This window comes from Hyaena hyaena, unplaced genomic scaffold (genome assembly GCF_003009895.1).
Source record: "Hyaena hyaena isolate Hyena2069 unplaced genomic scaffold, ASM300989v1 scaffold_469, whole genome shotgun sequence".
NCBI lineage: Eukaryota > Metazoa > Chordata > Mammalia > Carnivora > Hyaenidae > Hyaena > Hyaena hyaena.
The window spans coordinates 679,997-693,183 of record NW_024081103.1 but is presented as its reverse complement, the minus strand read 5'-3'; the positions used below and the strand labels follow the sequence as shown (position 1 = coordinate 693,183).

At 39.9% G+C, this 13,187-nt stretch overlaps 1 long non-coding RNA gene across 2 annotated transcripts in view; it reads right to left on the bottom strand.

Annotated features, from left to right (window-relative positions):
* Positions 1 to 12,811, bottom strand: part of LOC120246444 — a 16,512-nt gene extending 3,701 nt beyond the window's left edge. Inside the window, exons 1-2 of one of the 2 annotated variants that reach the window (XR_005532050.1) lie at positions 12,760 to 12,811; positions 1,805 to 1,851 (exon numbers count right to left, since the gene is read on the bottom strand). This is a non-coding gene — a long non-coding RNA (uncharacterized LOC120246444). The remainder of the gene's footprint in view (positions 1 to 1,804; positions 1,852 to 12,759) is intronic. The other variant, XR_005532049.1, reaches the window with a different exon arrangement.
* Between the last annotated feature and the right edge of the window lie 376 nt (positions 12,812 to 13,187).

The window sequence follows — 13,187 nt, the reverse complement described above, 5'->3', positions numbered from 1 at the left end:
GTCCACTTCTGAGTTCTCAATTCTGTTCCATTGGTCTATGTGTCTGTTTTTGTGCCAATACCATACTGTCTTGATGGTGACAGCTTTGTAGTAGAGGCTAAAGTCTGGGATGGCGATCCCTCCCGTTTTGGTTTTATTTTTCAGTATTACTTTGGCTATTTGGGGGTCTTTTGTGGTTCCATACAAATTTTAGGATAGTTTGTTCTAGTTTTGAGAAGTATGCTGGTACAATTTTGATTGGAATTGCATTGAATGTGTAGATTGCTTTTGGTAGTAATGACATTTTAACTATATTTATTCTTCCTATCCATGAGCATGGAATGTTTTTCCATTTCTTTGTTTCTTCTTCAATTTCTTTTATAAGTTTTCTATAGTTTCCATCTTACAGATCTCTTGTATCCTTGGTTAGGTTTATTCCTAGGTATTTTATGGTTTTTTGTGCAATTGTGAATGGGATCAGTTTCTTGATTTCTCTTTCTTTTGCTTCATTATTGGCGTATAAAAATGCAACCAATTTCTGTACGTTGATTTTGTACCCTGCAACTTGGCTGAATTCTTGGATCAGTTCCAGTAGGCTTCTGGTGGAGTCTGTCGGGTTTTCTATGTAGAGTATCATGTCGTCTGCGAAGAGTGAAAGTTTGACTTCCTCTTGGGGCAGAACATTCTTGACTAACCTGTTAAAATTACATTTTCAGGGGTGTTTGAAACTGCAGTGATGGTGCATATTTAGCCTCAGTTTGGTGACCTGGCCTGGCATCGGTGACTCTACCTTGGGCCTGTGGCTTTCTTAACAACCCCAATGAAGCAGGCTGTGCATCTGTTTTGGTCCCTGCTGGGAGTGTATTTCTTGGCACACTGCTGTCCCTCCAGAAATACTGAGTGAATACAATGCAGTAGAAACTTTTCACAAAGGAGGCGAGGGCAATGATGCCGAATGCTTTAAGAAGCCAAAGTGAATGAGGAATTTCTCAGTTTGTTTTCCACCATAAAGTTCTTTCATGGCACAAACGCTAGTACATTGACCACGTAAACTGATTTTGGCTGATGTGCTTTGAGGATCTACTGAGTACTTGGAAGCCCATCATCACATTTGCTTCTTAGGAATGCCCCTGAGGGGTATAGTATTATTATCATTCTTATTTTGCAGATGCTGATGAAGAAATAAAGGCTCAAAAAAAGCTAGGTAACTTTTCCAGAGTCACAAAGCTAGAAGAGTCAAGGATGTTCTGATTAAACGTGTCGCTCTATTACCTTTCCCCACCGTTAATCACATCTAGAAGGTTGTCAGGTGGTCGGTGGTCAAGACACGTATTTACTGAGTGCTCACTGAGCCAAGCACTCAGTGTACTGTAGGAAATGTGACCCAAGAAAGCCAGTCCCTTTCTGAGCTGACTGAAGTGAAGGAAGGCAGAAAATTAGAAACCACCTCAAATGCTGAGCCTTGCAAAGAATAAAACTCAGGAACCCCGCCTTGGCTGGGGTGGCGGCACCGAAGTGAAAGACATCACAGACTTCGTTTTGCTCTGAAAATGAAGTTTCAGGGCCCTGCCCTTAGTTGCTGTTGGCAGCAGCCAGACATTTTCAAGCTTGTTTTGTTCTGTGGGAGGGTTCAGTTACTGTACAGGTGGGTTCAATAGATCTGTGGGTAGCAAGTCCAATCTCCACCCAGACCAGCTCAAACCGGTTTCAATGTTTTCACAGCCAGGGAAATACACACTCTGTGAAGTGTGCCTTTAAATACACTCAGTTTGAAGGAAGAATTAAAGTTAGGCCCTGGGTGTAGAAGTGATACCGGATCTCTCACCTCTTCTGCCGGTGTTACTTGAAGCAAGGGAAGGCCATCTCTCACATCTGTGTGAGGAAAAAGCTGCTGTTTGACTCGATGCAAATCTTGAAAAACAGACGCCTGTCTACATTCCTCTCTTTCCCCAAACTGACACATAGAAAAAGTTGACAGGAAAGTGCTAACAAGACACAATTGCAAAAGTTAACACTAACACCGGAAGGAATTCATCCCTGTGAAAATAAAAAATAAGAGAACAAGTTTCTTTGTTATTTCTCCCTTGGTTCAGAGTGTTTGTGTATTGCACATACTTAATAGATGAATCGTATGTCTGACGATACAGAAATCATAGTCCCCACCATTGTGACAGACATTTAGTAGGCCAGAGATGTTAGAGTGTCAGTGGAGAATCGCCGTCCATTCATTTGCTGATTTAGTGAATGTTGAATAAACAGTTATTGAATAAACAGTGCCTACTCCATGCCCAAGGGAAGGGAATGGGCAAAATTCCTGCCCTTGTGATGGCCCAGATAAATAGAGTAGAGAAGGGACATGGGGAATATAGGAGGGGGCTGTTAGTAGTTTTTGATAGAGTGGTCATGGCAGTGGCATTGGAGCAGACATCTGAGGGAGTTTTGTAGTAAGCCATGCAGAAACCCAGGAAGAACCTTCCAGACAGAGAGACTGCATGCCAAAGCATGACGTGAAAGCTTGGCGCTTTCAAGGAAGAGCAAAGAGGTCAGGGTGGCTTGCATAATGAGGGAAGCAAGAGATAACTGGGTTCAGCTCATGTAAGGGTTTCATAGGCCATTGTAAAGACTTCAGTTTTTACTCTGGGTCAGAGGGGAAGGTGTAGGAGAATTCCGATTTGAGGGTATTAATGCCCATGATACTTAACCTTCACACAGCATTTACTAGATGCTGGACACTGTTCTAAGTACTTTATGTATATCAATTCATTTATTTCCTATTTCAACCTTATAGGTTTCATTCTCATTTATACAGATGATGGAACTATGACTAAAAAATTAAGTAACTTGTCCTAAGTCACAGAACTGCTATGTAATAGAACCATAATTCAAACCTAGGCAGTTTGGCTATTGCCCATGTCCTCTTTTCCAGACCACACAGTGAGACTACATTTCCTGACTGCCCCTGCAGTTAGGTTGTGGCCATGTGACTGAGTCATGGCCAGTGGAATGTGACCAGAAGTGAAGGGTGCTACCTCCAGCTTGCACTTGCAGTCCTTCATCCCCTTACCTCATCTTCCTGCTGAATATAGAGAGCTTCAAGGTTCTAATGGAAGGTAGAGCCACAAGATGAAAGGATCCTGAGTTAAAAAAAAATTTTTTTAGCGTTTATTTATTTTTGAGATATGTTGGGGGGCGGTGCAGAGAGAGAGAGGGAGACACAGAATTCGAAGTAGGTGCCAGGCTCCGAGCTGTCAGCACAGAGCCCAATGCAGGGCTTGAACTCACCAACTGTGAGGTCATGACCTGAGCTGAAGTCAGACACTTAACCAACTGAGCCACACAGGCACCCTGAGCCTAGGTTTTTAAATCACCACATGGAAGCCCTCCTGTAGATCAGTAACTGTCCCTTAAAATTCACAGTAAACTTCTATTGTGTAAGCCAACAAGAATTATCATTCAGGTGATTGTTTTAAAAGTCTTGAATTTAGGGACACCTAAATTGGACCCTCTGTCTCCCTCTCTTTCTGCCTTTCCCCCACTCATTCTCTCCTTTTCAAAAATGAATAACCATTAAATAAAATAAATAAATAATAATAACATAAATAAATAATAATAAAATAATAAAAAACAAAAGTCTTGAGTTTAGGGTTGAAGGTGGCATGACCCTCACAGTATATTAAGGGAGACAGGCTTGTGAATGATGGCAATACAGTTGTCTAATACAGGCAGCCAGAGAGAAGTCTGCTGCTCAGAGAAAGGAGTTCTAAACACTATCTAAACACCTCTACCTGGTGACATCTGACTAGGGCAATGAAGGGTGCATAGGAGTTTGGAGTGAGAAAGTATGGGGAATAGTGGTGGGGTCAGTTCAGTGACATCTTGTGCAAAGGCATGAAACGGAGGAGGAGTCTGGGAAGGATGAGATGTCCTATCACCCAGTTTATCTCATTTTGCTCATTCCTGCTTTCCATCCTCCTGAGCCCTTTGACCTGAGGAGGCATCATACCCCAGTGGTTAGTTATGTTAAACATTCTTTTATTCTGAGACTTGCCAAAATGGTAAGAACTATTTATTCAAGACTGTTGTGATGGGTGTCAAGAAAAGAGAAAAGAGGAGAGATGGGTAACTCCACATACAGCAAAAGCAGCTGGGGATTGACAGCCAATGAGAAGACTGAAGAGGTTAGTGCATGGAAAAGTGCTAAGACATTATGAGATTCCTGCTAAAGACAGGCCAGGCTGATGAGATATCGGGTGGTGGGGGGTGAGGAATTTCATCAGATTCCAAGGGGGATTAGATATCAAGGGGGCAGTTTCTCTAAACTGACTTAGTAAGGTTCTTGTTACAACTAGACACAGCAAGGTGAGGGTGAGGACAAGGTCGAGGCCTAGTGGAGGAGAGGGTTCAGAGGAGTTTGAAGTTTGGTTAAGGAGAGCGTCTTTAGGGGCGCCGGGGTGGCTCAGTTGGCTAAGCATCAGACTTCAGCTCAGGTCATGATCTCACGGTTCGTGGGTTTGAGCCCCACATTGGGCTCTGTGCTGACAGTTCAGAGCCTAGAGCCTGCTTCCGATTCTGTGTCTCCTTCTCTCTCTGCCCCTCCCTGCCTCCAGTTCGGTCTCTCTGTCTCAAAAATAAATAAATGTTAAAAAAAAAAAAAAAAAAAGGAGAGCGTCTTTATCAGGTACTTGGGCTCTTGAACAGGAATGCCTGGATCTGGATTTTTCATACTGCCTCATATTGAGCTAGTTGCTTGATCTCTCTGTTCCAGTTAAATGGAGACGATAATATCTGTTTCATAGGGATACTGTGAGAAATAAGTGGGTTAAATATACAAAGCACTTAGAATGGGGCCTGGCACATGGCAGGCACTCAATAAATTTTAGCTGCTGAAGCTGATTTTGCTTCTTAAAATTGTTATTAATTTCTTGGACTATAAAACAAGCATTCAGAAAGCAGAGAAAGTTGGCAATCAAAAAGAATGAAATCCTGCCATTTGCAACTACATGGATGGAACTAGAGGATATTATGCTAAGTAATATTACTCAGTTAGAGAAAGACAAATATCATATGACTTTACTCATATGAGGACTTTAAGATACAAAACAGATAAACATAAGGGAAGGGAAGCAAAAATAATATAAAAACAGGCAGGAGGACAAAAACAGAAGAGACTTTTAAATACGGAGAACACACCCCTTACTGAAGGGGTTGTGGGGATGGGGGATGGGCTAAATGGGTAAGGGGCATTAAGGAATCTACTCCTGAAATCATTGTTGCACCATGTGCTAACTAACTTGGATGTAAATTTAAAAAATAAATTAAAATTAAAAAAAGAAAAGAAAGTGAAGTTTGGTCTTTATTTAAAGTCCTTATTTAAGTCTCAACTGGGCCATGAACTTGGGTTATTCAAGGGAACTTACTGGGACTATATTGAATCTTTGGTTTTCCCATTAAAAAAAAAAAAAGTTTATTCTGAGAGAGAGAGAGAAAGTGTGAGCAGAGAGAGAGGGAGAGAGAGAATCCCAAGTAGGCTCCCAGCTGTCAGCACAGAGCCTGACTCAATCTCACGAACTGTGAGATGATGATGACCTGAGCCAAAGTCAAGAGTCAGAAGTCCAACCAACTGAGCCACCCAGGCGCCCCTGGTTTTATCATTTTTAAAAAAATTTTTTTTTATGTTTTATTTATTTCTAGGAGAGAGAGAGAGAGAGAGAGACAGTGCGAGCAGGGGAGGGTCAGAGAGAGAGGGAGTCACAGACTGAAACAGGCTCCAGGCTCTGAGCTGGCAGTCAGCACAGAGCCTGACGCGGGGCTCGAACCCACGAACCGCGAGATCATGACCTAAGCGAAAGTCGGACGCTTAACCGACTAAGCCACCCAGGCGCCCCTGGTTTTATCATTTTTAAGTGAGATCATTGACTGTAAAAACTCATGCCCCCTCCCCGCAAGGTTCCTGTGAGAGTCACTTTTATAAAGTGGTAAAGCTCTATTTAACAGGAAAGGGTTATAAAAGGTACCACACCTACCCTTGTTTCCCTCCCTGCCCAGCCTTCATCCCACAGGCTTGTCAGCAACCTCTCAACAGCATCCTCCTTCCTTCACCTTCTGGATGGGGCTGGAATCTACCTTGATACTCTCTGTACTAGGCCTCACTCCAGGGCCCTACCTGCGTGTAGCTGCTGCCTACCTACCTGTCACTCACAACCCAATCTAACTTTGATCCCCGTCCTCATATGTTAAAATTCTGAGCAACTCAGAGTGAAGGTGTAGGCAGGAAGAATGAAGGGTCTCCAGAAACAGAAAGACAAGACATAGCTTTCTTGACATAAGAAAAATCATTTAGGCCCCCAGCCATCTTGTGAAAGACTATAAGAGCAAATAAGAGATCATCTATCTTATCAGGGACGAAAAATCAGTGGTAAAATTCTCAGTGTTGGTTCAAAGTAAAGATTGGGCTGACACACATTCTTAAGCCCTCTCTGTAGGACCTAAACCCATTTGAAAACTCAAATACTAGACCAACTAAAACCAGAGAAACGATGATGCTGGCCCCTCCAGACCCTCGTGACTCCATCACCCTAAGATGACTTCTGCCCCAATTCCGTGCTGAATTCCCCACTGCTCAAGCCCTTTCATGAATATGTATGTGCCCTTAGCTTGAAACTTCCTTAATTTTGTTGTTCAGGGAGACACTGCTTTGGGAAATATTCCCAGTATCTCCTTTACTTGTTACAAATAAAATCCTTTCTTTCCCTATTCTTTGACTTGGTTGTGTCTTTCAGCTCAGCATCCACCAAGAGGTGGGCCAGTTTGGGGTAACAAACGTGCCCCCAGGTAGCATTGCAAGATAAGATACAGGAAGCCTCATTAAATGAATTTCAGGTAAATAATGAATACATTTTTAGCACAAGTATGTCCGAAATTACATAAGACATACTTATACTAAAGAATATTTTACTCTTTACCTGAAACCTAAATTTAACTGGATGGCCTATGTTTTTATTTGCTAAATCTGGCAAATTTATACCCAAAAGTAGGGCAGATAAAAATACATAGGACAAGGTGGCTCAGTCGGTTAGGTGTCCAACTCTTGGTTTCAGTTCAGGTCATGATCTCACAGTGTGTGAGATCTAGCCCTGCATTGGGCTCTGTGCTGACAATGAGGAGCCTTCTTGGGATTCTCTCTCTCCCTCTCTCTCTCCCTCTCTCTCTCTCTCTGCCCCTCCCTTGTTCTCTCTTGCTCTCTCTCTCAAGAATAAAGAAATAAATAACAACTTTAAAAAATACATAGGAGGAAATGGAATTGGGAAGATAAGTAGAATGAGGGAATGAGAAAACTATGTGAAAATTTCCTAACCCATTACTCTCCTCATTTTAAAAAATCCAAAGCCTATGGCCCACTGTGGTGCAAATTTCTCTGAGCTACTCTGAAGAAAAGGATAAGGAAGACATAAACTCTTTCCACTACATTGTCCAGAGTGGTCTTTTGAGAGTGAAAATGTGATTATGTCCCTGCTTTAATCACTTTTGATTTTTCAAGGGTCTGCAATCTATGGCCTCCAGGCAAAATCCATTTGCCTTCCTGTTTTTGTAAATTAAGTTTTATCAGAACACAGCCATGCTCATTCACTTATGATTGTGTCTGCTTTTGTGTTACATTGGCAGAGTTGAGTGGCTACAACAGAGATTGCCTAGCCTGCAGAGCCTAAGTATTAACTATCTGGCATTTATTTTTTTAAAACACCCAAATGTCCTTCTTTTTTTTCTTTTTTCCTAGTGAAATCCTGCCCTAAATGTGTGATTGCTCTCTGCTTACACCTTAGAATCCCGGCTTCTCTGTGCTTCCATAGTCTTTACACCTCTTTGGCACTTAAGGAAAAAACATATGTAATTACAGGCTTGGTATCAGTCCTCTCTATTAGCAGTGGTTTCCTTGGATTCCAGGATCATATTTTGTTTTCCTTTGTAGCTCCCTGAGCTCCTGGCATAGGGCAAGTGTATAGTCAGTATTTGTTGAATGAATAGGAAAGATAGCTACAATGGGAAGAGTCCGGGTGTTAGATCCAGAAGGACCTATTTTAAGGTTCAATTTCTTCCCCCTTTTAAAAGTTTATTTATTTTATTTTTGAGAAAGAGAGAGGCAGAGAAGAGAGAAAGACAGAGAATCCCAAGCAGGCTCTGCACTAATAGTGGGGCTCAAACTCACAAACCATGAGATCATGACCTGAGCCAAAATCAAGTCAGTCGGATGCTCAACTGACTGAGCCACCCAGGCGCCCCCAATCTCCTTTTCTTATTAACTGTCTATTTATTTAACATTGATTGAGCAAGTTACTTAACTGAGTCTTAGTTCTCTCAACTGTAAAATGGGGATAGTGATACTTAGTGAGGCTTCAATGAGACAATTCATATAAAGCACATGGTATATTATTTTCTCCCTTCCTCCTCCCCCCTTTGAATGAGGGAAGAGAGTAGAGAGAAGAAAGAGAAGCAGTGGTTTCTAAAGAAGGGGTAGGTAGAGGAAGTAATAAGGAGACCAAATGGACTGTCTCTCTGCCTGTGGCTGTTTCTCTCTGAGCGTGGGGACAAGATTGGGTACAGATATATCTGTGCTATGCTCTGGGGATAGTCCCCACTGCACCACAAACCAAAGCTCTATCTGGACAGAACCACAAATAGACACAAAACCTCAAGTAGAGATAGTGATAAAGATGCTCAACAAGTGCCACGGTCTCCACAGCTGGTTCTGATGACCCTTCTCCAATTGGGGCATCTCACAGGCTGGGGCTTTCAAGTCCATGCTGTGCATAAGGAGAGTTCTGCCTTACTTTGCACCTGGTCTTCAAATCATTTAGATAGCACTATCTCCCCACCTCCTCAAATTAGGAAGTTAGCTCTTGAAGCAGTGAGTCAAAGAATAAATCACAAGGGAAATTAGAAAATATTTTGAAAGAAATGAAAAGAAAAACACAACATACCAAAACCTGTGGGATGCAGCAAAACTCAGCTAAGAGGTAAGTTGTACAGTGAAAAATGCCTTTATTTAAAAAAGAAAAAAGATTTCAAATCAATAACCTAACCTTACACTTCAAGAAACTAGAAAAAGAACAAACTAAAGCAAAGTTACCAAAAGGAAGGAATAATAAAGATTAGAGCAGAATAAACAAAATAGAGAATAGAAAAACAATAGAAAAAAATTAATAAAATTAAGAGTTGTTAATTCTTCAATAAAATTCACAAACCCTTAACTAGAATAATAAAAAAAAGAAAGAAGAATCAAATAACAAAAATCAGAAACAAAAGAGGAGACATTACAATTGATACCACAGAAATAAAAAGGATCATGCGACCAAGACTACTATCAACAATTATATGCTAACAAATTTGAGAACTTAAAAGAAATGGATAATTTTCTGCCAACATACAACCTACCAAAACTGAGTCATGAAGAGTTCAAAAATCTGAATAAATCTGTAATTAGTAAGGGGATTGAATCAGTAATCAAAAACCTCACAACAAAGAAAAACCCAGGACTAAATGGCTTCATTGTAGTATTCTACCAAATATTTGAAGAAGAATTAACACCACTCTTTCTCAAAATCTTCTCAAAAATTAAAGAAAAGAGAATGAATCCAAATTCATTTTATGAATCCAGCATTACCCTGAGACTAAAATCAGACAAAAATACTAAAAGAAAGGCCAATATCTTTGATGAATACTGATATAGAAATCTTCAACAAAATACAGTAAAAACTTGGATTGTGAGTAACTTGTGCTGTGAGTGTTCCACAAGATGAGCAGCATTTCTTAAATAAAAATTTTAAGTGTATTTATTTTTCAGAGAAAGAGAGAGTGGGAGCAAGAGAGAGAGTGAGAGCGAGAGTACGAGCGGGGAAGGGGCAGAGAGAGGGGAACAGAGGATCTGAAGTGGGCTCTGTGCTGACAGAGACAGCCTGATGCAGGGCTCAAACCCAAGGATTGCAAGATCATGACCTGAGCCAAAGACAGATGCTTAACCAACTGAACTATCCAGGGCCCTGAGCAAACATTTCTAATAAATTTCAACTTGATAAATGAGCAATGTCTTGCAATACAAGTAGCATGTGATGCTGAATGACGGATAATCACAACTGAGTCAATGGTTCTTGAAATTTGCTTTGATATATTAGTATTTTGGATTACAAGGATGTTCCCAGAATGAATTATGCTTGCAAACCAAGGTTTTACTGTAGAAGCAAACTGAATTCAGTAACACATTAAAAGGATTATACACTATGATCAAGGGGAATTTATCTCTGGAATTCAAGGATGGGTTAACACACAAAAATTAATGTAGGTAATATACTATATTAGCAGAATGAAGGAAAAAAACCTCACATATTCACCTCAACTGATGCAGAAAATTATCTGACAAAATGCAGTACTCTTTCATTTACTCAATAAATTAAGATTAAAAGGAAATTACCTGAACATAATGAAGACTATATGTGAAAAGTCCATAGCTAACATTATACTCAATGGTGAAAAACTGAAAGCTTTCAGGAACAAGGCAAAGATGTCCACTCTCACCACTTCTATTCAACACAGTACTGTATGTCAGAGCAATTAGGCAAGAGAAAGAAATTAAAGGCATTCAGACTGGAAAGGAAGAAGTAAAATTATCCTTATTCAAGATGACATAATCTTTTATGTAGAAAATCATAAAGACACCACCAAAAAAACTGTTAGATCTGAGAAACCAAGTCAGCAAAGTCAGAGGTTACAAAGTTTACATGCAAAAATCAGTTGCATTTCTATATACTAACAAAGGACATTGAGAAAATGATGCCATTTATGATAGCATCAAAAGTAATAAAATACTTAGAAATAAACTTAATCAAAGAATCAAAAGACTAAACATTGCTAAAAGAAATTTAAAAAGACACAAATAAATGGGAAAATATCCCATGTTCATGGATCAGAAGACAATATTGTTGAAATGTTAATACTACTCAACGTGATCCACAGATTCAATGCAATCCCTATAAAAATCTCAATGACATTTTTTTCTGGAGAAATAGGAAAATCTTTCCTAAAATTCATATGGAATCCCAAAGCACCCTGAATAGCTGAGACCATCTTGAAAAAGAAAAAATAAAGCTGTAGGCCTTGTACTTTCTGACTTCAAAACATATTATAAATGTACAGTAAGCAAAACAGTATGGGACTGTCATAAACACAAAGATATAGACCAATAGAATCAAATAAAGAGCCGAGAAACAAACTGTCACTTATGTAGTTAATTTATCTTCAACACAAGTGTCAAGACATCATAATGGGGAAAGGATAATTTCTTCAATAAATGGTTCCGGGAAAACTGGATAGCCACATGCAAAAAAAAAAAAAAAAAGAAGAAGAAGTTGGGCCCTTACCTTAAACCATATGCAAATATTAATTCAAAAATTAACTCAAAATATAAGACCTGAAACTATAATACTCCTGGAAGAAAACATGTCATACATTACAACATTGTGTTCTGGAATGATTTTTGGATAAGATGCCAAAGCACAGTCAATAAAAGTAAAAATAGGCAAATGTGAATATATCAAACTTCAAAACTTCTATGCAGCAAAAGAGACAATCAACAGAGTAAAAAGGCAATATATAGAACTAGGAGAAAATATTTACAAATCATATATCTGAGAAAGAGGTAATATCCATGATATATTCCTACAACTCAACAACAAAAACCAAGCAACCAAATTAAAAATGGACAAAGGACCTAAATAGACATTTCTCCAAAAAGGCAGATAGATGGTCAACAAATGTATCAAACGATGCTCAACATCATTAATCATGCGGGAAATACAAATATAGACCACAATGAGATATCACTTCACATCTAATAGGATGTCTAAATATCAAGAAAATAGAAAATAGTGAGGATGTGGAGAAATTGGAACTCTTGCATATTATTGGTAGGAATGTAAATTGGTGCAACCATTCTGGAAAACAGCATGGAGTTTCCTTAAACATTTAAAAATAGAATTACCATATGATCCAACAATCCCACTTCTGAGTATGTATAGATTTTTTTAAAAACCCTGAAGGCAGGATCTCAAAGAGATATTTGCACATCCATGTTCATTGTAGATTATTCACAATAGCCAAGAAGTGGAAGCAACCTAGATGTCCTTTGATGGAAGAATACATTAAAATAGATGTGGCCTATACATAAAGTGAAATATTTTTTAGTGAAATATTTTCCTTAAAAAATAAGGAAATGCTGTCATATGATACAATGTGGATGAACATTGGAGACATTATGCTGAGTGAAATAAGCTAGTCACAAAAAGACAAATGCTGGGTGATGCCACTTATATGAGGTGTCCAATGTGGTCAAATTCATAAAGATGCAAAAAATGAAGGTTGCTAATGGCTGGGGGAGAAAGGAATGCGGAGTTATTATTTGATGGGCACAGAGTTTCAGTTTGGGCAGATGGAAAATGTCCTAGAGATGTATAGTGATGCCTGCTGCACAACAATGTGAACTTAATGCCACTGAACTATACAACTGAAAATGATGAAGATGGTGAACTTTATGCTATATATATCTTACCACACACACACACACACACACACACACACACACACACACACACACACACATTCCTGAACGCCGTCTCCAGAGATCCTGATTCTGTAAACCCCAGGGCCCAGGAATCTGCATTTTGAGCAAGCAACTGAGTTGATGTGGTTCGGGACAAACAAGTGGTTCCACATACAAGGAAATAAACTACTCACAATCTGGGAATGCTGCCTGGCAAGCTGCCCTGTGGAGCTCCGGGTGACTGAGAGACCAGCGCTCAGTTTTTACTGTGCTGATAACTTGCGGTTGACACCACCTGTGCGCAAGGCGTTGTGCTAGAATACGGGTGGGGACACAGAATCCCAGTTTTAAACTCAGGGGAGACTGACAAACCAAGTACAGACCAAGAAGCGCAAAGGGACCCTTTGTGACTTCTAGCACTTCAACACTCCCTTTCTTTTCTGAGCGTGGGGCAATGACGCCCAGTTCACAGGTCGGTTTTGCACGCAAAATGAGATAAAATGTGGGAAAGTGTTCTTTTTTATTTTTGTCATCGATTACTCAGCGTTTACTTTCAGGGCGAGTCCTGGAGACTGGGCTCTATAAAGTGCCAGGGCAGGAGTTCTCAGTCCTGAGCACACGT